A 27,488-nucleotide genomic window follows, 5' to 3' on the forward strand; every position below is an offset into this window, starting at 1 on the left:
TTCATTTCCTCTATTTAATTGTTCATTTTCCAATATTTGCACCTGGGAGGCAGCAATCCCCAATGCAGTGGCAGATCTCACCATCAGTGACAGTCACATGAGTGTGAAGAGGGTCTCCAATTGATAACAGAAGCTGTAGAGAAAGGCACTTCAGGTCTTTAGGTAGTGAAGGAAGCCACACATCAGGTAGGAAATTTCTCACCTATCAATATGGGTTAACAAATGTGACCGTTTGAGGCTGTGCCTTTAAGAAAGGGACAGTGTTAGAACAATCTGGCGGAATGTTTTGGTACCAGAATGAAAACACGCAGATATTCTAAACAAATTTCATTGGCAGATGGGCAGAATGCAACTTCAAGTTTTAGGGCAATTGGAATTTTTTCTCAGTTTCAGCCTGTTCTGGAGTTCCAGCCTGTTCTGCCTTTCCAGTCTGTCTGCTTCTCAGCAAACTAGCCGGAGCTGACCTTGAGATAAGGAAAACTAATCCTGCATGTGCTTTTGAAGCCTAATAATATCTCTTTTCCTTAATAACTGCCTTTCTTTCTCTCTCTAACCCCTTTTTGGGAAAAAAGGGAGGTAGGGAGGGAGAGAGGGGGTTACAAGGAGGGAAATCCTCCTCTTCTCAAGGAGGGAATTTTGTTGTGTTATTTTTCTTTGCTGTATATTTCTGTATATATATTGTAAATACTGTATATACTGTGTTATATATAACCTGCATTCCATATATGCTTGTAAATATACCTTTGCTTCTCTGACTGAGTTTAGCTGTGGTTTCTTTCTCTGTGGGGGAGAGCTAGGCCCTCTCTCAATCCACCACAATAAATAACTAATTAAACAGCAACTTTGGAGATTGTCCTGGAAGAGGCATTAACAAACCAGCTAAACCTGTTTGGCCATTGCCCTCTCTATTCCCTCCCTGTTGCAGGGTCCAGGTTGAGGTCAAGGAGCCAATAGGCAGGCACTGTTGAGGCTGCTGGGTTGGGGGGAGAAGCAGGGGAAAGGGTGTGTGTGGAAGCTGGAACCTGTGCCTCACATTTCAGATAGACAACTGCAAATGTCAGAGGCTATTGGAGAACATGTGTGCAGTTGACCTGCCATACAGCATTTTCAACTGATTGGCTGGTTTTGAATATGTAATCTACCACTGCTGTGGTATAATTTGGGGCTTTTTTTGGTTTTGTTTTTTTTTTCTATATTGCTTGAATCTTGATTTTATAGGACATAGACAGCTTCAACAGGATTAATGTTTTACAGTCTGTTTCAAAAGTGCTCAAAAAACATGTAGATGCTTAACTTACAGACATCCCCAAAGGTTAAGAAGGAACAGCACATAATTTCTTTTTGTGTGCCTTGGGAGATACATAGGCTTGTTCAGACTTGAGGGTTTTTTCCACTTTCATATGAATGTTACAATCTAATGGGAAAGAAATGGGGAAAGATAGGGAATGCAGAGTTTAGCCTGACACAGAGCGGGTTTTAATGGGTTTTGTTTTCTGGAACTGGGTACTTTAAGAGATGTAGACAAAAAGTAACAAAAGACTTATACTTTGGAGACACAATCCAGCTGTTCACCTAAATAATTCTTTAGCTGAAGAAGTCTCTTATTTGTATGAAGTCTTAGCAATCACAATTAAGATTTTACTTTCAGCTAGTTTTTGGTACTCAGTAGCTAGCTAACATACATGTCTCTACAACTCTAGAGTTCTCAACATATTGAGAGTAATATTGTGCTTCAATAACTTCTATAATGTTATTAATAAAATATTTGTACCTTGATTACCCAGGATGCTTTTGACTACATGGTCATAGTATCATCTGGTTTGCTTTCTTGTTTCAAATGTGAACTGAATATATGTAGTAGTTTGATTTATTTATACCCCTCACTCAATTTATTTAATTTAACTTATTAAAAATATTATTTTAAACCCCTTTTTTAAACTTTAGAAATTGTATGTGTACATGTACATACCATTCCAGATATTAGGAAAGTTGTTGCAGAGTTTGGTAAATAATTATAAATTCTGAAGGAAAACCAAACCAAACCAAACCAAACCAAACCAAACCAATAACAAAAAGGTCCACTAAAAGTCATTCAAAGTCATTCATCTATAGCTTTTCTTCTGTTGTTTTTGTTTTTTGTTTATCAGCCTCCATGAGATGCTTTTACCTGAGAACACAGCTGGAAAAGGTAATCTTAAGTTTCATATTTTGCATAATAGTGTAATGATAGAAATTTTCTTCTATTACTTACTGTAGTAGAACATTTCTACCTACGTTTTATAATGCCCAAGAAATGTGAGGATTATTAGGCTGTTCCTGGGAGAAAAGAGACTTCTGTATTGAGCTAAATAATGTGAATTTCATTCCAGCAGCTGGATAGCTTAATTACATTTTACATTCCCTTCTAACAAGAGATACCTGTATGGATCTGTGGATCTTTGTGTACAAAATCCATTGTCTCTGTTTTACATCAAGAATTAGTTTGTGTCTTCTAGAGAAAGTTCATGTACTGAGAAGGAAAGAATCATGAACGAAAGCAAAGCAACAAGCATAACAGAGTGTGGAAAATACTATGCATGTATTTTTCCCTTTAAGGACCTTGTTCTTTCTCTGTGCAGATTTCTGTCCTTTCCCCAGTGTAAAAAAAAATATGAGTGTCTTTGTGCCTTCAGTAAATTGCCTTACCAGACAAAAAAACAAAAAAAAGGCAAAGAAAAATGAAAGAGGAAAAAGAAAAAAGAAAAAAAGAAAAGAAAAAGAAAAAATATTTGGAAAAAAAAAAAAGAAAAAGAATGCTCATTAATGTGTGGCATATATAGTTCTGAACATGTCCCAAAAGACAACCTCAGTGTTGCAATATAATGAAGGTGGGTCAACGTTACACATGACAGTTCAATATGAATTTCTTCTCTAATTAATATCTGACCCATGAAAGATCTCTGCCATAAACTAATACTTTTCCAGACTTGTTTCTCCTCTAATAATACTTTTATCTAATAATGGCTTTTTTACAGAAAGTGAATGAATAAAGTTGGAAAAGAAGAAATAATTTATAGCTATTTTGTTGTTCAAGAATCCAACAGGTTCAAATGGATTGTAACCAGAACAGATACAGACACACGGTAATATTTAGAGTTATTATACAGCCAGACAATTAAAGGAAAAACTATTTTGTGAAGTAAATTCAGATAAGTTTGAAAGACTGAAGGAAGCCATTTATTCTTTAAAGTGTCTATTAAATAAAGTAGGACTATCAAGTAAATGATAAAGCACATGTAAGAAAGCAGTGTTAGAAATTATTATCCACTTGAGAATACTGGTGTTACTGAGATAGTTTCTTTCAGAGCTGCATGATTTTTTTTTTCATGACAAAGGATAATTAGATACATTAATATTCTAAAAATTCAGATCTGTAAAATGTCTTTGATCTTTTTCTACTGCAACTTTACTCCAATAAAAAAGCATTGACATTATGTACCTGACATATTTATGTTAGCAAAGATTTTCAAATTAAGTATACTTTTTATTTAATGAAAATGGTAATTTCAATAGTTTCTTGGTTCTAAAAGTTAAATCAGTTAAGTATATAGAAGCCAAATTTTGTTGCATTTCTTTGCAAAGCTAAGCAATACTTATATAGCTTAATGTAAATAAAAAAGCATCTATGTATACTTAATCATAATGTTTCCAGTTATTTTGTTGGTGCAATAATGCAAGCTTTTTGTGAAATCAAAGAATACAAATAAATTTTTCACCTATGTTTATGTCAATGGAGAAATTCCAGATGGCTGAATCAGATTACAAATTTCAGTCGCATTTTACCTAGAAATAATTCAGTAGCTATGTTAATAAAATATAGGCAAATTGTTAAATTGAATCATAAAATGCAGATTTTTTAAAAGTAAAACTGTAAAAATAGTTTTATAAATCAGGAAACTGTTTTGCTGAGAGGGTGGCCAAGCACTGGCACTGGGTATGCAGAGAAGCTGTGGAGTCCTTGGAGATATTAAAAAGCTATCTAAATCTGGTCCTAAGAAATGGATTCTTAGTGGCCCTGTTTAAGCAGGGAGGGGGTTGAAACAAATTATCTCAAGGGGTCCTTTTCAACATCAACTATTTTGTGACTCTGTGATAATTAATGGATGCTTTTGCATTGATGTAAGTAATTTAAGTTCTATTTCATTCAGAATCCAATTGTTGCTAAGGTATTTTAATTCCCTCCATCATTCTTATCTACATTTTCTCTTTTCTAAGCTGAGCTATTCAGAAATCTGTTGCCTAGTTAAGGTCCCCTGAGGGTTATATAAAAGGGTATCCCTGAGGAATATGAACCAAGAGTGTGTTTCTGTGTCTATCTAGAACATGCACAAAACATTGGATTTAATACAAAGCTCAATAAAGCTAGTGAAATGTAGTTAAAATTTGATTGCTGAGTGAATTATTGTGTATTTCTCATTTTACACTTTCTAAAAATTATGTATTAAATGTGATAATGGTAACTAATAGATATTAATAACAGGTAGCTACTTATAAAAACATTACATAGGTATTTTCCAAAAGATTATTATATTCATAAACTCTTCACATGGCTAGTGCAAGCAAACATAAACCCATTTGTATTCTAAGGATGTTACATCTTGAAAGTTAGTGAAGAAGTATATGTACTTGTAGCTAGACTGCCAAGAGTCCAAGCACATTAATTAAACAAAGTCCTTAAAACTGCAGGCACAGAATGATGTCAGAACCTCTACAGATATATAATGAAAGAAGTCAAGTGTTAGCCACTAAGAAAATCCAAAGAAATCCAAAATCTGGACCTGAGAGGTGGGCAGGACTAGTTCTAGGACACAATTTGAACATGTATATATTTGAACACAGCAAACCTAAGGCAGATGTCCATAATTGGTTATATAGGCAGAAATGTCATTAAATTGTGCAAAAGACTGGAGTGAACCAATAATGCACAAGCACCTGGCTTCATAACCATGCATGTTGAGCATGAACATCCTTACACCTCATACTACCCACTCCTAAAACTTGGCTGTAATTTAAAGGGAACAGCAGAGCTAATGGTTCAGTATTCTCTTTAGTCTGAGATTGCTTTCTAACACAATCACAGGGCCAAATAAAGCAGATTAAAGACAAGACAGTATTTAGCTTGCTATCATTCTTTCCTATGAAGGTAAACTATTCATTTGCACAGAACTCCCCCTTTAAGTATCTATTGGCTTCTTCCATCTCTTCTGATGCCTCTTGTTGTTTGTTTCAAGAAAAAACAAACAACCAACCATCAAACCGAGCAACTAAACAAACAAACAAAAATATTGTGGAGCTGGATCTGTAGCAGTGGAAAAGACTAATTCATGATTTTAATATTTAGATTTGAATATTACAGAAGAGATGATTTTGAAAACTTTGGAAATTATATGTTGCATTGATAGAATGAATGAAATGTACTAAATGTAAGGGGGAAATATTGGGGAAAAAAACAATCTAAAACCAATTACAGAATCACAGAATCACAGTCACCTTATTATAGCAATCAACAACCTAAAGGTAAAACAAATGTTTTGTGAAACCTGTGTTGGTTTTTGTATTAGTCTGCCTTCAATGAAAGCAGAATAAGTGGACTAAATATCTAAAAGAACAGTTTAGATTTACAAGGTTCTGATGTAGGGAAATGCCTTTTCTTTTAATGCATTTTTCACTGTCTTGGCAATTCTCTAACACCTGCCTGAATCCTAAATATTACAATGCAAATATATGTTTATGCACTTTTGGATAGAAAATAAAGTTTCTATTCCTTAGAACAAAATAAATTAATTTATTTAATATCTATCAAGGTCTCACCAAAATTCTGACTATGAAGATGTTTCATCTGGAGCTTGTTCTAACTGTGATCATTTATTGAAAATGTTACTATATTTAATTTAAAAAAAAAAAGTGTTATTTCCCTTTTCCTTAAAATGCATAATTGAGTATTTCAATGAATATTGAGGCTGCCAACTTAAGCTTTAGCACAGAGACATTTCAGTTCTAAGAAATTAAATGAAAAAAATCAGTTCAGTACTTAGATTTCTTACAACTCAAAGAAAACTGCAGTGTAATAGAATTTAAAACAGTAAGGGTAGGGGAAAAAAACACTTAGACAAAGACAGAAAATAGGAAGACTTTAATAATAGGAGTATCTGCTTTTTACGTGGAGTTTTAAAATAAGAAACTTTATGAGACTTCATGTGTTGAATGCTCTTTGCCTGTTGAGTACAAGAGAATAAATTACCTTTTTCTTCCAAAAGATGACATGTGAGAAATGAAATCACCATTCAATAAAACATTAACAATATTTGTCAAGAAATGAGAAAGCATATTTGAGGTCTGAAAGTGTTCCAAACTAATTTGAATTGAATTTGACTTACACAGGTAGTGGTAATAACTAATACTAAGAATTAACCATTTCCAAAGTGTATTGTTAATGGATGTCTGTCCAGTCAGTGATGCTTTTAAGGCTAAAACAGATCTCATTTGTAACGTTTAATCATTTTTGTCAGTTGTAATTACTTCCCTATAATTTATATAATGTATATAAATAAATATTCCATTGAAACAAGTTTTCTTGTTTGCTAAACCCATTGATAGTCACTCATTGTCCAAACAAATGGATAAAACTGTTGTAAGCAATGTGAAATCCTGATAACAGGGTAAGTTCTCAGCAGAGGGTCTCCAATAACATGTCTTTGGATCTATAGAGAAAGTGTTTTATCCATGATGTCCTGTTTTATTTTTCAGTAGTCTGTTTTATTAGTGCTACCCTACAGAATTATCTCTATATGTCTCATACTTGTTCTGACAAAATTTCACTTGAAGAGAGTTTTCAGGTTGTTTGAACTGTATATTTTTTATTTCATTGTATATTTTTATAGCAAATTTATCAGATAGGGTCAAAAAATAGTACAGAGTCAAAACACGGATCTGAGTAAAATATGAACAGAAATACTTTCAAATATAAACATCTCAATGTTATTAAGTAAGACAGCATGGAAAGAAAAATGGTTTATGGATTACTCTCCATTTATCCAAAATGTCCTATGAAGTTAGAACTCTCTTGCAGTTTATGTTTTATTCAATTCAATGATTGTATCATTACTGTAGTCTATTTTTATCCCTAAGAAACAGGTTTTTTAGTCATCTGAGTCTGGGCTATGCATGTTCCCAATCTTTCTTAGTAACATCTCCTTTGGTTTCAATTGCCTAATGATGTCTGTACTTCTTTGTTTTATTATGTTCCTCAGAGCTCCACCTGGCTCTTATCAACATTTCATAAGTGGACTTCCAGGGGGGTCTTCCGTGTGTCTGCAGGGGGTGGCGTCAAGCAGCCTCTGCCTCTCTCTGCCATCCACTGTCCACCACAACCCCTGGGCAGAGATTACACATCAGGGGGGTTGTTCAGGATGATCTTATCTTTGTTGAGACATTCCTCTGTTCTTAACATAATCATCACATCCCCAGGTGATTAACATTTTCAAGAGAGGATTCTCACATGCTCCAACATTGTTTTATTCATGTCAATACAGTAACACCAGAAATCCTGTTGTTTTGTTGATTTAATATTACATAGTGTTAAAGGCAACTTTCTGGACCTTATTCCATTCAGCTGCAGGCTGAGTGACATTTCACCATGGTATTCATTCAACAAATTGTAATTGACAGAATATTTTCCTGGTTTTCATTATGTGACAGAAGACTAGGCATAGACAATTTGTTACTTTAAACATGATTGGAATACCTTGTAATTGGCAGGAAAACCTGCCAAAAAAGTATGGCAGTGGGGCCTAGAAGAAAATACCAGGCTAGCTCTCACATTAAATCTCAGAAATATGGTACACAGTCCTGTGCCTGGGCCACAGAGTCCCCTCTGTTACTCCTTAGTCACTCATGAAGACTCTTCTATTCATTCTGTATGGGAGCTTGTCTAGGGTCTTAAGCAACTTGAGATACAGGTTTGGGTAGAGATCAGCTCATCATGATTTCTATGGTGTTGAAAAAACAGCTGCTGCTGTTGCAGTGACTCACGCCCTGCCTCTTTCAAAGGTTCTCTGGACAAGTCATTTACCTTTAAATTACTTCCCAAATCTTGGCTATTCCCTTTTAACTAAAGTTTTAGAAACACTAACTCATGCCAGCTGCCACAGGGCTCAACATGCTTAAATCAAAAGACCCCTAGTCAGTCTGAGTTTCCACCAAGGACACAAGCATGGTTCAAGTTTGCTAAAAGCAAATTATTCCCTGCTGTATCTTTACTAAAAAAAGCGCAATTTGTAACTTTCCTGATACAAAAGTCTTCATACTGCAGTCATCATGCATCATCTTGTTTCTATTCTTTTGTTCAGCTGTCTTTACTTTACATCTTGTTAAAATCCATTTGCTACTTTAATTCAGTACAATGTCTTATGAAACATCAAAATTATTGTAAATAGTACAACACTAAAGTAAAGATTTCCTCTTTGTCTGGGAACTTTCATAAAACAAGAACCCCGAACCCCAAACCCAAAACAAACAAACAAAAAACCTAAACCCACTTCAGTATAAAACATATGTTCTTGGTATAAAGCATAGCTTCTGGATCTTGCACTTGTTTCTTGCCATGATGTATGATTGTTAGTCAACTCCAGATGGAGATACTGATTTAAATTGCTCAGAAGGCATTAATGAGGATGTACTGAGTGATATAGGACCTAAGCATGACAAAAATAATATGAAAGAATGAATAGAGATTGTACCAAGTCTGGCTGGGATGCAATTAACTTTTTTCATAGTGGCTTGATGCTGTGTTTCGGATCTGTGGCTAAACCAGTGTTGGTGAAGCAGTGCACTTATGGAGTGCAGGATTGACTTGGTAATTGCTAAACAGTACTTGCTGAGTGTCAAGGTTTTATCTTTTTCCCACTTTGCCCCCTCAGAGAGTAGGCAAGAGGCAGATAAGAAGTTGGATAGAGTATACTGTATACGGTATACTAAGAGACACAGAATGTTTCAGTGATATTCTAAGAGAAGACATTTCCTCTCCTTAATCTCTTTTAGCTTCCACTGACATTTCTTTGCCTTAGGTTCAACCTGTCATGAGAAATTGCTCAACACAGTTATTAATAACAGTAACAGTATGTCTAATGTGATTCAATTAGCCCAATCTAGTAGAGTCACCCTGTGACTGCTTCAGGAAACTTGTTTTTTAATTTTAGCTCATGATTTTAAAGTCTGTGTGGAAGTTATTTAAAAAGTCTGAACAGATTTTTTTTGTTTGATTATTGTGTTCTTAAAATATTTAAATATATTCATTATTGGTCTATATTTGTTTTCCTTGGCCTCACAAATTTTGAAAACAGAAGCAAAAACACACAGAAAAAGGGAAAGGCTAGAAATGAAGATTTAAATTTTGCTTGATGATACTAGGTTTCATGCACAATTTTGAACTTTATTTACACTGAAAGGGACAAAGAATAAATATCAGACAGAAAACAAATTGAAATAATGAGGCTCTCAATCAAGATTTTGGCATTATATTTCTTGTTAGCAACCACTTAAAAGCATATGATCTCAGCTGACATATGAAAATGGATTGTGGAGTAGAAAAAGTATTTTTTTTCTATAGAAATGGTTAATGACAAACTTTTGTAAAGAAAAAATGAAATCTTAAAAAGGGTAAGTGTATGGGTCGCAAATAGAGGAGGCAGCACAGCTTTATATCCCACTTTCCTATGCAAGCAAGGTACTCAATAAAAATAGCTGAAATAATTATTTGCTTCAATAACAAGTAAGTGAAAAAAAGCAAACAAAATCCCCAAACTTATACGCGCCCATGATATATATAATTTTGTCTGTCCAGCCTGCAGTAAATAACAAATTCAGGGTTGCTATCATATTCTTTCCTAGCCCCTTCCTCCAGAGCATTGTGTTCAGGCACATTAGAACAAGTTTCTAAATGATTATCACAGACCTTGACAGCTACATGCCTCACTACCTATATGGCCTTTTGGTTTTGTACAGGTTATTTCATTTTTATCATATCTAACACTGGTGTCTACTTCAGTAGTTCATTCATCTGCTGCTTCTTCTCTTATATGTAGATATCATTTGTTACTACTGAATATGTTCCCAAAGTCTCTGTAAACTTCTTTTCTATAAAACTTTAGGGATTAGCTCTGTAAGGAAGAGCAAATGATAAAATACAAATCTGTTGTGATTTCATTTTTTAACAGCATAAGTAGAGGAAATCAAACACTTTGGGGGTGGTGGAGTGGGTAGTGTGTGTGTGTAAATAAAGAAAAACAAATGAAAATTCAATATCAGACAGGACATTACTGTAAGAAAGGGGGGGGGGAAAGTATATTTAAACTTTTGGCTTGTAAAAATAAAGAAAAAGTTAACATTATGCTGCTGTCTGTGCTCTGCAGCTTTCACAAAGTTTTCCTCATAACACAGAAAACTGAATGCTGCTCCTGATGGGCAGTCGCTGAACACAGAATCATACACTACTCTTGTGCCACCACTACAAATCCATGGCACTTCTGGGTAACATGTGCATTTTTTTAACCCATTGTTCTACATTTTTTCACAGTTCTCTCACATGTTTGTTTGTGTGATGAGGCAATCAGGATGGTGAAATAAACTCTGTTTTGCATACATACATATATATATATATACAAATAAACATACAGAATAAGTGTTAACTACTTTTTTGCTTAATGTTTTATTGAAACGAATATATCTTCATTACAACTAGAAGAAATTATAGTATTTGAGCAGCAATTGTCACATAAATATCCAGAATTCTGTTTTCCTGATATACATATAGAAATCAATTCATACAGAATTTTGTTAGTTGACAACAATTTTTCTCTGATGCAGTGTATCCCCTAAAAACACCCCATTCTTTGCTTGATTTGGTTTTCTTAGTCATGGTTATGATAACTTCATTCTTTCTTTCATTTTGATTTCATAAAGAATCACTTCCAGTTAAGTTTGTCTTGAAAAAGCTATAGTAAGTAAAATTTCTTCTTACAAGATCTCAAAAGATTCAGTGACTTGTCCAAAGAAAATGATGGTCTTCTGAATAGAAATTTCACATAGACTCAAAAGACCTCAAGGGGATGGAGTGAGTATTACTGGAAAAACTTTTACTTGCTTACTGGTGAGTGAGTCTTACAGATGAGCTTGCATCAAATATCAGAAATGTGCAAACAAATCATCAGTGACAAGAGACAAAGTCAGCTGTAATGAAAACATGCACATAACTTTTCTCCCCTCATCCAGCATTTATCTAAATACATGTACTGTGTACCTTAAATTCCTCAGAAAATTTAGCTCCAAGAGGTATCAATATTACCTACCACCAGCTGATAGAAATGTCAGAAAAATCTAAATAAATCTGAGGTCATACAAGCAACTCTGAAATCCAAAACTGGTTTTGTTAAAGAAATGCATGAGTATGAAGTAACTTATGTAGAGAGAACATGAAATGATGGGATAGAGGATGTGAGAAGAAACCACAAGGTAGGTGGAAGAAGCAGGAAAAAACAAACCCAGAAGTCATATCATACCTTCTGTCAGTCATCTCCAGTTAGGTCATGCAGTACTGACAGTCACTTTTTTCATCCCTTATATTATTCTCATTCATGTCATCTCCAATATAATTCACTAAAGGCTGTAGAAAGACAGTTGGTTTTCTTCCTTCTGTCTTCAAAGGATTTTGAAAATACAGTGAAGGTTTCCCTCTTTCCTCGCTGGCTGTACTGGGGAAACTTCCACTTGCACACTACCTGCCTGTGAAGGTCAAGGGTGACTTAAACTGTATCCTAGCTTTTAACAGCAGTATATGCCAAAAGGCATAGTGACACAGAGAGCATAAGGTACTACATAGCTTACAAAAGCATTTAGTAGGACAAAAAATTGAATGGAAGAAAGAAAGATGGAAAAATTGTGAGAAAATTGCATTGATAGGAAAAAGACAGGTACTAAATAAAAGGAGAAACTTAGAAAAACAGCAGCAAAACCAGAAAAAGCTACTCAGACTAGGTCAGGAGAGTGAATGAAAGGTTACTATAACAAGGGAAAATGGAATTTTATCTGTCACATAGCAATGACTAAGGATTCTTCTATTTCTTCCTTGTCCTGGTTCTACTACTGGCTAGAAAGCAAACTGAAAAAATACACTGATTATTTTACTGCAAGGACAATCTCTGGAGTGAACAAAGGCATAATGCTCTTTTTTTTTTTTTTTTTTTCCTTACCCATCATTTGACCACATAACTGTCACTCTTACAGCCTGTTTTTGACATCAGAATAATCCTCTGGGTGTGCTGCAATGTAAAAACTGTGTTCTTTGAGAGGGAATATGGTTGGAACACATGCTGTGTCACAGAATCACAAAATCACCCAAGTTGGAAGATACCTCCAATATCATAAAGTCCAATCGATTACCCAACCCTAACTAATCAACTAGACCATGACACTACATGCCTCATCCAGTCTTTTCTTTCTGCATATATGTCTATGATTAAGACTTCATTTCACAGAATGACAGAACAGCTGAAGTTGGAAAGGATTTCAGCAGATTATCTTGTCCATTCCCAACCCCCTCAGCTGCTAAAATATAATCTGCTAAAATACAATCTGCCGGAGCATGTTGAGTATTGAGTATCCCCAAGGATAGACACCCCACAATTTCTCTGAGTGACATGTTCCTGTGTCTCACCACTCTCACAGTAAGAAAATGTTTTCTTATATTCAGATGGAATTTCGAGTTTCAATTTGTCCACTGACTGTTGTCCTGTCACTAAGGACAACAGACAATAGTCTAATTTCCTGGTTTTAATTTATACACTGATAAGATCCCTGTGAACCTATTCTTGTCTAAACTGACAAATCCCATCTCCCTCAACTTCTAATGCTTTGAAAGATGCTCCAGGTGTTGCAGATGAGCCACTGGTGGTTTGGAGGATATTTGAGGTAGTTTGGACTGCTCAGTATCTTTTGTTTTGTTGTTGCTTGTTTGTTGTTGTTTGTTTGTTGTTGTTTGTGTTGTGGTTTTGTTTGGTTGGTTTTGCTTTGTTTTGTTTTAAAAGCAGGCTGATTTGTTATCAAAACAGTCAGAGACTTCATTTCACATTCTTGAAATTCCAAAGGTAGCAAGATCTTTACAACTGCATTCCTAGAGGGAACAAACACCTGACATTTATCTTGTTAATTAAAAGCAATAATAGCTTTAAATGAAGTGAGTAGTAAAAATACACAGAAAGTTTTGTCATGCTCACTGTATAGGACTGCAGTTCCAAATGTCATATAGTTGGAGCTAACTATCTAGGTTTTTAATAATAAATCTTCAGATGATAAAGAGGGATAAACTAAACACTTAAATTACAAATGTAAGATACCATTTTTCTTCTATCACATTTTTAGTAGTTCCTTTATGTTAACGATTTCAGTGCTATTCATTTTCCAAAGAACTGGAATCAGGTATCTGGTCTACTCAGTACCCTTGTCTGAGGCCAGATTTTTTCATTAAACTTCTCTGCATTGTGAAGAATTTGGCCACAACACAGTTGAGAGTCTCTAGGTAAGGATAAAATGGAAAGCAAACAAAGAAAATATTATTGTGGTAGTCTACTACTAACCACACTTCCAGGCCAATTATACCATTAATTATTCTATAAGGAATTAAGGGATGTCTCTATTTCAACTGTCCTTGACATTACAGGTGATTTTAAATTCCCAGATGTCAACTGAGCATATTATACAGAGGATACAAACAGAAAATTACTGAAGCATGTTGAAGGTAAATTCTTGGTACATGGACTAATGAAGCCAACTAGTGTCCTCCTGGAGTTGCTGTTAGTAAACAGAAAAGGACTCATGGATAAAGTGGTGATTGGTGGCTCTCTTGGTCACAGTGACCACAAAACAGTTGATTTTCAAATCACTGTTGATATGAGAAAAACTGCCAGAAAAACTTCCACCTTGGATCTCGAGAAAGCTGAAGGAGGTAGGTAGTAACATCCCCTGAGAATTTTGTTTTGAAGGTACTGACACTCATGAATATTAGCCACTCTTTAAGAGCCATCTCTTAAGAGCACAGGAGCAGGCAATTCTAAGTGTCAGGAGTCAAGTAATTAGAGCAGAAGGCTGTCTTGATTGAGCAGGATTTTCTAGAACACAGGCAAAAAAAGGAAGTGCAGACAGGAAACATGAGAGGACTACAGAGATACCATTTGCCACTACAGTGAGAAAATTCATATGGCTTGATATGGTTTGATAAGAGTTCAAGTTGGCCAGTACTGTGAGGGACAATAAAAATGACTTTTTAAAGCATTGTTAACAGTAAAAGGAGAATCAGAGATAGCATTGGTCCATTGATTGACAAAGTCACCTCACAAATACAAATGCAAATACAACAGAGACATTTAATGCCATCCTCATCCCTATCTTCAATACTGAGGATGAGCCCTGGGTACCCTAGTGCCTGTGCTGAAAGACTGGGACTGGAGAATTATTAACTCCCAGCTGACTCTAAAATTGTTTGAGACTTGATGCTCTAGCTGGATGAGCAGAGGTCTACAGGGCCCAAATGTGTATCAAGAAACTTTGACAATTAAACTAAACTAGGTGGACTCTCCTGAGGTTAGTGAAGCCTTACAGAGAGTTCTGAAGAGTCACAAGTTATAAGAAATTTAACAAAAGCAAGTGCCAGATTCTCCATCTGGAATAGTAATCCTAGTTGTACATACAAAGTAGGGGATGAGAAGCTGGAGAGCTGCTCCATGCAAAGAGATCTGGGTATCTGGGCTGGCCATTAACTATGAGGGTAGATTTATCCTAGACAAGGAGGAAGTTCCTCATAATGAGGATAGTGCCATCAGGCACTTACCTACCAAAACCTGATAGTACAAATCTGAGAACATACATGTTCTATTCTATGTTGTGGCATCTGCAAAAGGTAAATTATCAAGAAGAAAGTTTAGAAAAAGTAGATTTCCTCTTCAGATTTTAGAATAATATTCTGTTTTATTGGACTACCAACATTTGGTCCTCTTTTATTTTTTTTTTTTTTTCTAATTGTGGGTAAAAAGGATATAATTGTTGGTATATACACTGCTCTAAAACAAGTTAACAAACTAAAACATGTGAATCAATACTGTGATCAAGTGACATTTTTAGTTATGAGAAAAATCTGAAAGAATGGGCAAACTTTCTGAGTGATCTAAAGTATAAATTAAGTATATACATTCAAAATAATTTTTTTTTAAATTGTAGACAGAATTAGGAATTGTAATATCATTCTGTAATCCCTGCATTTATTTGGCAGTTTTGAAGTGTAAGATTTTCTCTATTGACTGTAAAATTTACTTTAAATAAATAGTTTAAATGTATAATTCAATTTGGTTCATTTTTGCCATATTTTGCCAATCTACAGTTTTAAGAATAGTCTTTTTTCCTCTGACTTTTTTTGTTCAAAACTCAGTCAAGATTAATTCAGCTTTGTTTTTCCTTTATTCATTCTGTCCTCTGTGAATTTTATGCCCTCATTGTTATTGCTAAAATAACCTTCCTTCTAGTTTATCTCTTCCATCAGGGATGAATTTAATTCTATTCTGTTTTATACTTCAGCAGTTCATTTTTCTTTTTCCTAGTCAGGGCTAAACCTTGCTTAACTGTTTAGACACCAAATACTACTGCAAATAAATAACATACATATATATATATATATATATGCACACACACATACACATATTTCATTGGCTATTGTTTCAATTTAAAGTAGATGTCATCTAAACATTTCTTGTGAAATACAGCCCTCACTTGCCACAATATAAAGAAATTTTATCATTCTGTCTGATGCCTTATTTAACCTTTATTAGAAGAAAACATCAGTAACTGACAGTATTTCTACCTACACTTTCAAAGGAGAACTGATCTTTTTCTGGGCAAATGGAGTTATTTTTCATTGTATAATATTAATTTTTCCTCTCATGCTATTTTTATTCTGATATGAAGTATGACAGTTAGGAACTTATTGATTTCCTTCTTCAGTGGCATGGAAATAAGAGACAAAGAGCAAATGGAGAGAAAGAAAAAAGGTTATGTTGCCTACCCTTCCATTTTTATTTTTATTTTTTATTTTGTTTGCCAAGCATTTTGGCCTGCATCCCTCAGGATTTTTCTGCGATGTTGCATTCTTAATAGATCTGCCTTCTTTCTTGCTTCCTTTCAGTGTCTAGGTTTAACTGAGAAGTAAGAGGTTCAAAATCCATTAACTTGCACTAATTGTCTTGGATCTGTTGTACATATAGATGGCAACCTTTATATGAGATTGAAATTGCCTTAAGCAGAATCAGGAAACAAGCAAACAAACAAAAAACCAACCAACTAAAAAAACTTAACAGTGTTCATGCTCAGTGATCTAGCAAATGAGCTCATGCCTTTTTACTTAGCAGTAAAAGTACAGTATCTTCCCCTTTTATTTTCATATAATTTCTGGTATTCTCACATATGTGTTCTTCATATTATCTTGACTATTGTTATTCAACATTCAGCAACAGCATTTTTCATATTGTCCTTAATTATATTTGAGGCTTATTTCAATGGTTCTCAGCATTAATTGCCTCCTACAACTAACTTTATCAAAAAATAGAATAAATTAAAGTGCCTTTAATATTCAGAATTTCTCACATGTTCATATTGAATGTTTTCAGAAACTCCTACATATCTTTAGATGAAATATTTTGAGGGATTACTAAAGAACATGATGATTTGTTTTAATTTAACTGGAATTTACTTTTGTATTAATATTTGGATCTTGACCTGCTATAGCTACAGAGAAGACATATTTAAGTAATTATCTCAGTAAAATAACATACTAGAAAAACACAGTTTACAGAATGCTGCTTGTTCATCTGTTCTTTCACCATACAGCTGTGATGTCAAATCAGCCTAAAGGTGTGTTACTTTGCCAGCTTTTCTAACTCAAACACTGTTCTGGATTTTGTTGACATAATGCAGTGTTACCCAAAGGGCTTTCTACAAGACCTTTATTTATGTATGCTAGCCATTTTTGTCTGTGTCTACCAGCTAACCTTTCATGCATGAAACCAAAACAAAAGGGCACTAAACTGAGAGAGTTAATACTAATTTTAGTTACCATATTGGAATAAATCAGTGTATTAAACATATAATAAATTCTTTAAACCAAGAGATGACCTGGCCTTTTATTTATTTATTTAAATTCATGTATTCTAGTTACCATATCCATTTCTGAGATTAGTCGGAATTTCTCTTCACCTTGGTCTCTATGACCCTCAAGAAGCATTTTGTATTTAAACATCCAATTTAAATTTAGTCATCAATTATTATAAGTTTATAGACTTCTTTTTTTGCTGCTAAGATGAGAAAGGAAAAGTCAAATAAGCATCATGATATTTGGAGAGATAACACAGAATTTGAAGTATCAATTTGATTTTAAATTTAGAGAAAGAAGAAGTGCTTCTACATTAATAAATTTTCTGGTTTGAGTTCAGTTACTTTTGAGTCATATCAGGTGAAATTATATTAGTCTCAGTTTGCAATGACTGCCATTTATATTCCTTTGTGTAATCTGTATTTTGTAATCACAATTAAAAAAATAATAAAATAAAATAGATGTCAGTTGTCTAATATCCCTGTTTTCTCTTTTGCCTAAAAGTTAATAACAATCTCCATCTATACAGAATATACTAGAATTCCACATATTTAATGAGTTCGTTTCTATTTAGGTAGATTATGTGTATTGACAAAAAAAGAGTACCTTTTGTTCAGGCATATTTTGACATTTCAAGAATCCAAGAAAAGGTTAGTTTTATTTTTTATATAGTTCACTATTTTGGAGTTTAACTTTCTATGTGTATTTTACATGTATTAAATGGACAAAGACATATCAGAGTATAACTGAGAACACAACCAACCAAACAAAACAAAAACCAAAGCAAACCAAATCATAAAACTATTCAGAAGAAGCTAACTCCCTAAATACTATGACAGAAACATTTATAAGATTAGATGATCTTCTCTGAAGACATTATCATCTCTTCTCAAGGTAATTGCAGATGAAAACTCGCAATCTATAGCAAGTCATTTTGCTTCAAATAAACCTATTAAATTCTTCCTCTGGAATGCTGATAACAAAAATGGAACTTTGCCAAGTATATTTGGAGTTAATCAGTCCATCAAAGTATTTGTTTATAAGTAAATTCTCACACTTTTACTCTCAGATATTGACATCAGAGTATTTAGAAAATTGTTTTATATTTGGCAAAAATAAATAATAACAATTCCCTCACACATTTATGCATGCATTTTTTAGATTTTGCTGCAAGTTCCATTGATAACTTTTTATATTTATTTTTTTATTTTAAATTTAAACAACTTCCTAAGGAGAGAAGTATTTACATTAAAAAAATTTATGGTGTCTTACAATCTGCTGTTGGAAAAGACACTGATTTAAATAAGCTAATATAATACAGTTTATAAAGATTGTTATAAAACTTACCCAAATATTTGATGTAAGAGTGGCAATCTGTAGCCAGGGACATTTGTCAGAGATTTTTCCTGGTATGGAATTCATTATTACCGATATAGCTGATACTATAATACTGTTTAATTGTAATGCTATCATTTCACCAAGTGTATTGTATGCGGCCCTAATTGTGAAGACTTTGAATATGAAAGATGAGAATAGTGCATGAGGTTTATGGATCTGTGCAGCTGTCTGAAAAATAAAGTCAACCAAAGAAGAAATATTACAATTCCTTATACTTACAGACGAAGAACAGAGTGTCTAAACAACAGTTTGAAAATGAAAGGTTACAATATACTTCTGCAGAAGATTTCAGTGTTAAGACTGCAAGCAAACTTTGTAAGTGCACCCAGACTGCTCTGTTTGAGAAGAAAACTTCATCAGGATTTAGAAATAAGAACATTGTCTCCATTAGTGTAAAGTCAGATTTATAGGACCAAATCCAAATATTTACATTGTATATTTCTGTATCTGAGTAGTCCTCTATTATCCCTGTAAATTTAATACAGATAAGAAGTCGCTTTTACTGTGTGATTCATTTGAGCTGTTTTAGGTATCTGTTACAGATAAAGATTTAAACTTCCCCTAAAAGGTGCATGTTTCTCCCTATTTACATGAATGATTTAAGTATACATCATTCTGCCTTTAAATTCGAGAGACTAGCCTAATGTTCTGTTGTTCCAAATTTATTTATGTATGGACTGATCACATTCTTTGCAGAACTGACTCTGACTCTGCCTCAGGTCTGTCTTATCAGATTGCTTAATTAAGTCATTTTTCTTTCACTACATAGACTTTCCCATGGAGAATAGATATCCTCAGAAAATGTCTAGGCAGCTCTAAAAAAGCAGTCAAGATGAACCCTTCTTAATTTTAGATAGGTTCACGCACCAGCATCTACACTGAGTTTTTCTGTGGAGGGTTATGTTCTCATAAGTTAATCTGCAGCCTAATGGTTATTTGGGATTGTAAATTCCTAAACAAGTCCTTTAAAATTGCATGAAATACATGAGGTAATTAGTCATATTTCAAAGGAACAATGAGTCCATATCCATCTAGTCAGAGATGTAACATTCAATATTCCCCTGAAAAACTATTGCTTCCAGTAGCCAATTATTTTATACAATGTGAAGCATCTTTGGCAAGATAGATATTATCTGTCCGAAACTGTCACATCATCTCCTGATGAAAACCTTCAGGGTTTGTGTACCCTTACTCTAGTTAGATTCTTGCTGTTGAAATTATTATCATACAATAAAATTATTTTCATTAGCTACTGAACTATCTGAAGTTGTCACCAATGTACTCCACAAATATACCTGGTTGCTTGTGCCCTGGCCCTTTGAGTGTATATGGTGGTGGAGGTTCAAGTCTTTCATGATTACTATGATTTGTGAACCTGATGCTTATTCCAGTTGACTTAAGGAGGTCTCAGTTACTTCTTCCTTTTGATTATGCAGTCTATGGCAGACACGCCACAGCATCACTGGTGCTTCCCAATAATCTTGGCCCATAATCTGACTCATTATCTGTCTTCAGACAGATGTCCATGTACTCCCACTGTTGCCTCACATAAAAGACATCTCCCTCTCTTCAGTATATCAGGCTGTAATTCAAAAAAGAGCCTCTGTCCACTGCAGAATTCTGATCACATCAGTGATTCTATCATGTCTTTGTGATCTCATTGAGCTCATAATCTTACAACTGTATGCAGACCTCTAATTCTCCACCCTAGTCCATCCTGAATTTTAAAGTGTGAGTATATGGACACTTCAGAGAGGTACCATGGCATACTTATTTACCAGAGAAGGTATGAGAGCTTCCCCTGTCAAGCTGTCTTATAGACACATCCATATTTGAGCACATACTCTTCAGGTGAGTTCCTTTCAACCCTATTTTTTGAATAAGAGATCTCTCTTTTCCACATCACTGCACCTTTTTGCTTGCCAACTTAGTTCTCCACAGTGTTACATCCCCTCAGTCAATTTTACATCATCTTTCTCCACCTGCTCCTAGTTTTTCTTAGCAGCCTGCTGGTAGTGTTTTTGTTCTACCTGAACAGGTAGATCCTCTTTCTTTCTAGTAGTCCTCAGTCTTCAAAGGCTTTCCCATGATACTTATCATCAAGTTAAATAACTGCTAAATAACAGAATATTTAGACATCAGAGTGTTGAACCTTGCAATTTCCTGCTTGCTGTTTCATGGCTTAATATGTAGTATTAATCAGGCATGTTATTAAATTAATTTGCAATCATTAGCAGTATCATTTTCAATCAACTATATCTTTCAATTTACCATGAATTTCAGGTTTTAAGTTGTAGGGAGCTATGGTGGTGACTGGTGTGGGAGGGGACTGTGAACTACCAAATCACAATCTATTTTGCAAAAGAAGTAAAACGTGGTATCTGACAATATAAAATAAAATATAATAAACTCTGATAAAATATAAGTAACTTTGTTGATTTTTTTTTGCTACACCTTTTTGTAATAATAATATAATAATATTGTGTAATCTTAGAAAGCATATGGAATATCTAGAGATATACGATAACAGAAACTTTCCACTCCCGAAGGAAATATAGATAAAAATAGCTTATTCCATTTTTTGTAAGAAGATTGTAGTGCATTCATATTAGCTGTCTCAAACTGGTGTCTAAGAATAGAACATGCAGGAAAGGAGAGTAAACCAAGTACTCAAGAAATACAACTTTTGGTTACAGAATGAAAACAAGACCAAAAATTTTTTTAAAAATCCCCTTTAATTATTTACATTTGCTTCACTTTCTTTCTGGTAGACACATAAAGTATGCAATTTTCATTTTCAGCCAGCTGTAACAGAGTATGAGTGGGTTAAAAAACTGCAGTAGTAATTCATGAAAGAATTAGTAGAATGTTAATGAAATAAAAATTAGATTGCTAAGATGTATTTCCTCTTTCCTGTCTCTTCCACTGATGTACTAAATAAGCTGATCTTAGAAGTGAAAGATATTCTTTTTGATACACCAATAATTTGGGAAAATCTGTAATAAAACTTTGAAAGGATTCTTGAAAAAGTCAGTTAATGTTGAAGATCTTTTAGTTCATCATTGCACATCTGGAGGATTTAACTTTTGGCAGGGGAGTATATGAATGCAGAGAATTACTGTAGATAGAAGTCTGGACTAACTGACGGGAGTGAGAAGAAATGTTTGTCTTTTCATTCTTTAAGGACCTGCTCCAATCATCACCTTTCAACTTGAGTAGAGAGTGACTTTGCAAAGAAATTTGTCACTTTTCTCATCATCTTTGCCTGTCAGGTCCATGGATCAGAAAAATATCTCTGTAGAGCATTACTTCTTACATAATTATAATTACTCCAGAAAAGAATATCAACATTCTAACAAAGAAAATAACAAGAATTGGAAAATCCTAGACTTACAGGTTTCTTGCCTCTTTACCCAGTTTCATCAGTTTCAGTAAGAATTACATGACATTTCCATGTCTATGCCCAATTCTATGCCCAACATTTTTTTTTCCTTTCTCATTGAGAAGAACTTTACAAAAGTCAATCCAAATCAAGCTTAATTGTCTTCTTTCTGCAGAGGCAAGAGAGCTGCTCGGGACCGGCACCACGACCAGCATGCTCAAGCTGAGGTGAGCTAAGAGGTGCTCTACTTTGGATTCTTTTTGGGGCTTTTGGAGGTGGGAGGACTTCAGCACACAGCAAGGATCAGCAGGGTCATCTTCTCACATGCCTGCTCAAGAGGATGATATCATCCATGGGAAATTTAAATGAGGGAGAGCAAAGCCATGCAACTGCCATTTGGCAAGAGAGCCTTTTGGATGGATTGCAGCTAGCGGTGCGTGCTGGGTTAGCTGACAGAGTACAGAAGCCTCTATAGTAGCTTGGGCAAAATATAGTAGTCAGGTGGAATATATATATTTTAAAACAAGCAATAAAACCCCAAAAACTTCCTTGTCCTTTTCGGCAACTTTAACTTACTAGACATCTGCTGGGAACTTAACTCATCATAGAGGAAGTAGTCCAGAAGGTTCTTAGAGTGAATGGAGGACATCTTCTTGATGCAGCTGTTATGTGAGCCTACCAGGGATCAGGCCCTGCTTGACCTGCTGTTCTCAAACAGAGAAGGGCTGGTGGGAGATGTGATGGTAGGAGGCTATCTACAGTGCAGCGACCATGAGACAGTGGAGTTTTCAGTGTGCAGGGAAATAAGGAGGAGCAATAGCAGAACCCTTACTTTGGACTTCGGGGGGGGCAGACTTCAGCTTGTTTAAGCAACTAATTTGGAGTAGCAGCCCTGGGTAGCAGCTCTTAAGAACAAAGGTGTCCAGGATGGTTGGACCTATTTCAAACAGGAACTCTGGAAGGCACAGGAACAGTCTGTGTCCATGTGCCGAAAGATGAGCCGGCAGGGAAGGTGACTGGCCTGGATGGGCAAGCATCTCCTGAAGACATTGAGGGAAAAAAAGAGGGTGTATTGCCTTTGGAAATGGGGGGAGGCAACTTGTGATACGTTTAAGGATGTTGTTAGATCATGTCAGAGAAAAAATAGAGAAGCAAAACCCCAGTTAGAACTTAAACTGGCCACTTCTACGAAAGATAATAAAAAGCATTTTTATAAAATCATAGAATCATAGAATCACTAAGGTTGGAAAAGACCTCAAAGATCATCAAGTCGAACCTGTCACCCAACACCTCATGACAACTAAACCATGGCACCAAGTGCCACGTCCAATCCCCCCCTTGAATACCTCCAGAGATGGTGACTTTACTACCTCCCCAGGCAGCACATTCCACCAGCTAACAGCTCTCTCTGTGAATAACTTTTTCCTCACCTCAAGCCTAAACTTCCCCTGGTGCAGCTTGAGACTGTGTCTTCTTGTTCTGATGCTGGTTGCCTGGCAGAATAGACCAGCCCCTTCCTGGATACAGCCTCCCTTCAGGTAGTTGTAGGCAGCAATAAGGTCTCCCCTGAGCCTCCTCTTCTCCAGGATAAATAACACCAGTTCACTCAGCCTCTCCGCACAGGGCTTGTGCTCAAGGCCTCTCACCAGCCTTGTTGCCCTTCTCTGGACATGTTCAAGAGTCTCAATGTCCTTCTGAAATTGAGGGGCCCAGAACTGGACACAAGTGTGGCCAGCAGTAGCAGGGAGGTCATTGTGCCCCTGTACATGGCACCTTGAGTACTGTGTCCAGTTCTGGTCCCCACAGTTTACTTTAAACTGCTGCATAATTCTAGATCAAAGTATTTCCAGCATAAATCTCTCTAGTAGTAAGTCTTATACAAAGCTTTGGGTTACCATGTCCCTTTAACGTATCTGACTAGCAGTGACATTTCTAAAAGCCTTAGTGTTAGGGCCTTTTTTAACCTTTCATAAACCAATGAATAAGCTCTAGACAGAGAGGGGATGAATTACAAAGAACAACATCCTCCCAGAACTTATAAGAGCAGACAAGTATCTGTTTCTTTGTTTGTTTGTTTTTCCCAATGTGCATTTTTTTGAATGTTTGTTTTGTTGCCCTGCTAAACACTTAATTCTCATTACATAAGTAAAATAACTGTAAAATTGAAATTGCTTTTAATATTATGCCAATCAAAATATGTAGTAGATTTCTTATAGTTTAAAAGGTCTGGTTCTCCTACATTCTCACAATTCCTTGAATTTTCAATCCAGATAAATAAAACAAAATAAAACAAGGACCTGGCAACTCATCAAACCTACTGGCCTCCTAATTGTACTCTATGTACTTCCTTCTACCATATTAGGTGACATGATGACCAAAATGTCTGATGAATTTCTTCTGTCTCTGCCTTTTTTTGGACAACTGGATAATCTGTCATGTATCTCTGATTAAATACTAATTTCAGCAGATCGGATAACAGTGTAACAGATATTATCCTGTGCAGGAAATGACCAAGGTCCACAGAAGTCACCAAAAATAATTAGTAAAAAGGCCTAAGGAGTCAAGTCAGATTTCAAAGAAATATTATTTAACTGCAACAAATTATGTTGCAAAACATTTCAAGGTGTATTACCAGACTCAGCATAAAAGGTAAGGTAATAGTCAGAATTTGAACAAATGGCAAAGCAGCAGTGTTGCAAAAGTGTTAAAGTGTTCTTACATATACCTAAAAGCTTGAAGTGATTTTAATTTCTGTTTCCTAAAGGTGTTAAATACACATCAGTAAAGAAAGAAAAAAGAACAAAAAAATATATTTCTTTAACTTTTTATTTATCTATAGTCAGCCAAGAGGAATTCACCATATTTGTATATTTGAAATGCATGTTAGCAGAATGAAAAAGTATTGCACTGCTAAAAATTGACAAATGTTTATTTGCATTTTATGAACAATGTGATAGAAAAATCAAAGTGTTTGTTTTAAAATATTAGAAACAATTTTACCAGTTGAAATGTTTCAAAATAAGGATAGTGATTACTTGAAAATAACACTTTGAAACATGAATTCATCTGCATTCAGCACAGAATATCAAATACTGATGCTGACAATAGCAGCAGAAAAGGCAAACGGAAGTGTTTTATTTCAGACATGAACACCAATTGCCATAACACAGAAATGAAAGCAACTGTGCAATCTACAAGGGGATCTGTCATTTTGCAAGTTCTGCAAATACCAATCTGACTGCAAAGTCAAGTGGTGAATTTTTTCCAGTTTTCTGAGCCAGTCACACTCTGATTTTACTCCTACATATGTTTTTAGTACATAACGAATCATTCAAAAATTCTCTCAAAATCTGTTTTTATGTGAAACAGACTAACATTTATGGTACTTCTCAGCTTGCTTCCTAAAAATGGTTCCAATTTCAAGCATAACCACAGAAGGCTTTAGGATAAGAATAAAAAATTGTATGCTTTCTGGCAATAAAATTAAAAGCAAAGAAAACGCAATCAGATGCATGGATTTGCTGAATAATATGAAACTTAATTATTTGTGTCTTTGTAGCAATACTTTCCCAGCAAATAAACTCAGTTGCTTTAAAATAATTTACTTTGTGATGGCATCTGAAACACTAACCTCCTGTAAAATATTCAAGCAAGCTTGACCCACATCTGTGTCAGGGGTTTAAGTAAAACTAATAGAACCATAAAAAACATACTTAGCTCCTGCCTTAACTTTTGATTTGCTTTCAGTGATTTGGCATTTGCTTTTCTGATTTCTGACTCTGAACTTGCAAACCATTATTCACATTTTATCATTGCTGAAGCCCAAACAGAATTTTTAAACCGATGTCTGTATCTCATGATAAGGCCTATGAACTTGACTCAAGAAGACATGTTCTAAAGAAAGCCCAAAAAATGAGCATCTATGTAATACAAAATATGTAGAAAACATGACAGTTGAATAATAAATATGTAAAATATACCATGTCTTACAAATTCTGTTGCAGATAAATATGTGAGTTACCTTGTAGCAAAGGCAGAGATTAAGGTGAACTGAATTATTTTTACTATAAAATATTTGATTTGCTTTTCATCCGATAGTTGTTTTATGTGACAGTTTGGCACTTTTCCAGGTTGGTGGTAAAAATTAAAAAAAAACCCCAAACATTAAATAACACAATTAATTTTAATCTGACTTTTAATCTAAAAAACCCAGCAGTTTCCTTTTTGTTGCATCTTGCATCTTAACACATTTGCTGCAAGTAGAAATAAGAGGAGAAGTAAATAATGCTTCTGGATACAACTTTCATCTCATTAAGCAAGATTTACTCAATGCATCAGTAGCAGTATCAATCAAAATGACACAAAGATTAAGGAATCAAACTTAGGAGGAATAAATGGTGTTGTCATATAAACTTTCCTGAAATTCAAAACATACAGCAGTAACTCAGGCTAACTATAGCTGACTTGAATGTTGGTGGGGTTGTTTTGGTTTGGTTTTCTTGCTTTTGCTGGATGTTACTCACTAACTCACATTGAATTTCTGAATTACTTAGACAATGCCAAATGGAATAGCTCCTAATGTCTCAGGAAATACTCTGTTGCACTGCAAAATCTTTCAGCAGTTAGGAATTCTTTAAAAAGTCATAGTATTCTGCAACTTAAGAGAATTCTTTGAAGTCCTGAATATCATCTTTTAAAAATAGAGCAGCTATTTTTGAAAACTTGCTTTATAATGCCATATCTCAGCTACAAGGAGAAATAAATACTTGTAAGCTTAGAACTCAAGCAGAATAAGAGAAATGGTAGTACTTAGCAAACTGTGTGTTAATTAGATTGATTTTGGCAGATCTACCCTAAAGCTGGATTTGCTGCAATATGTTACTAAGGAAGCGACAGGCTGAATTCCTTAAGAAATGACCAAGAAATTTAGAATACCTACAGCTATATAAGTTTCCTGCCAAGACACATGCAATTTTGGTTAGATTCTGAACGTAAAAATATTTTGAGAGAACTTTATTTGCAAGTGTCATAAAGGATTGTTCAATCCTTAGCAAGCAAGAAAAGGTGATATAGCAGGCAAACCAAGTGTAGACAGAGACAAAAAGGTCCAGGTACATCAAGGGCAGAATGTTCAAGGGCAGATAACTCAAGGACCGGTGTGAGCAATGGTTACAAAGGCTGCATCAGGATCACGGGGAAGACTCTACCTGAGACATTAACATCCTGACAGTATCCTAAATGGCAGAGGAAGTCATCTATATGGCTGTGAATTGTTGTTGCTTTTGTTGACAGTATTAGCCATCTGTCAACTCATATGCCATGTGAAATTCAGAAGTGATCATATAGTGTCCCTAGTTTCTTTTCTTATTAGTTGGAATGGTTTCCAGTATATCAAGATACCATTTGCAATCCTTCACACATTGCTGAAAGAATCTACTTCTTGTATTTAATTTTTCCCACATGAAACATCATCAGTGGGTTTGT

The sequence above is a fragment of the Dryobates pubescens genome, chromosome 7 (assembly GCF_014839835.1).
Source record: "Dryobates pubescens isolate bDryPub1 chromosome 7, bDryPub1.pri, whole genome shotgun sequence".
In the NCBI taxonomy this organism is placed as follows: domain Eukaryota; kingdom Metazoa; phylum Chordata; class Aves; order Piciformes; family Picidae; genus Dryobates; species Dryobates pubescens.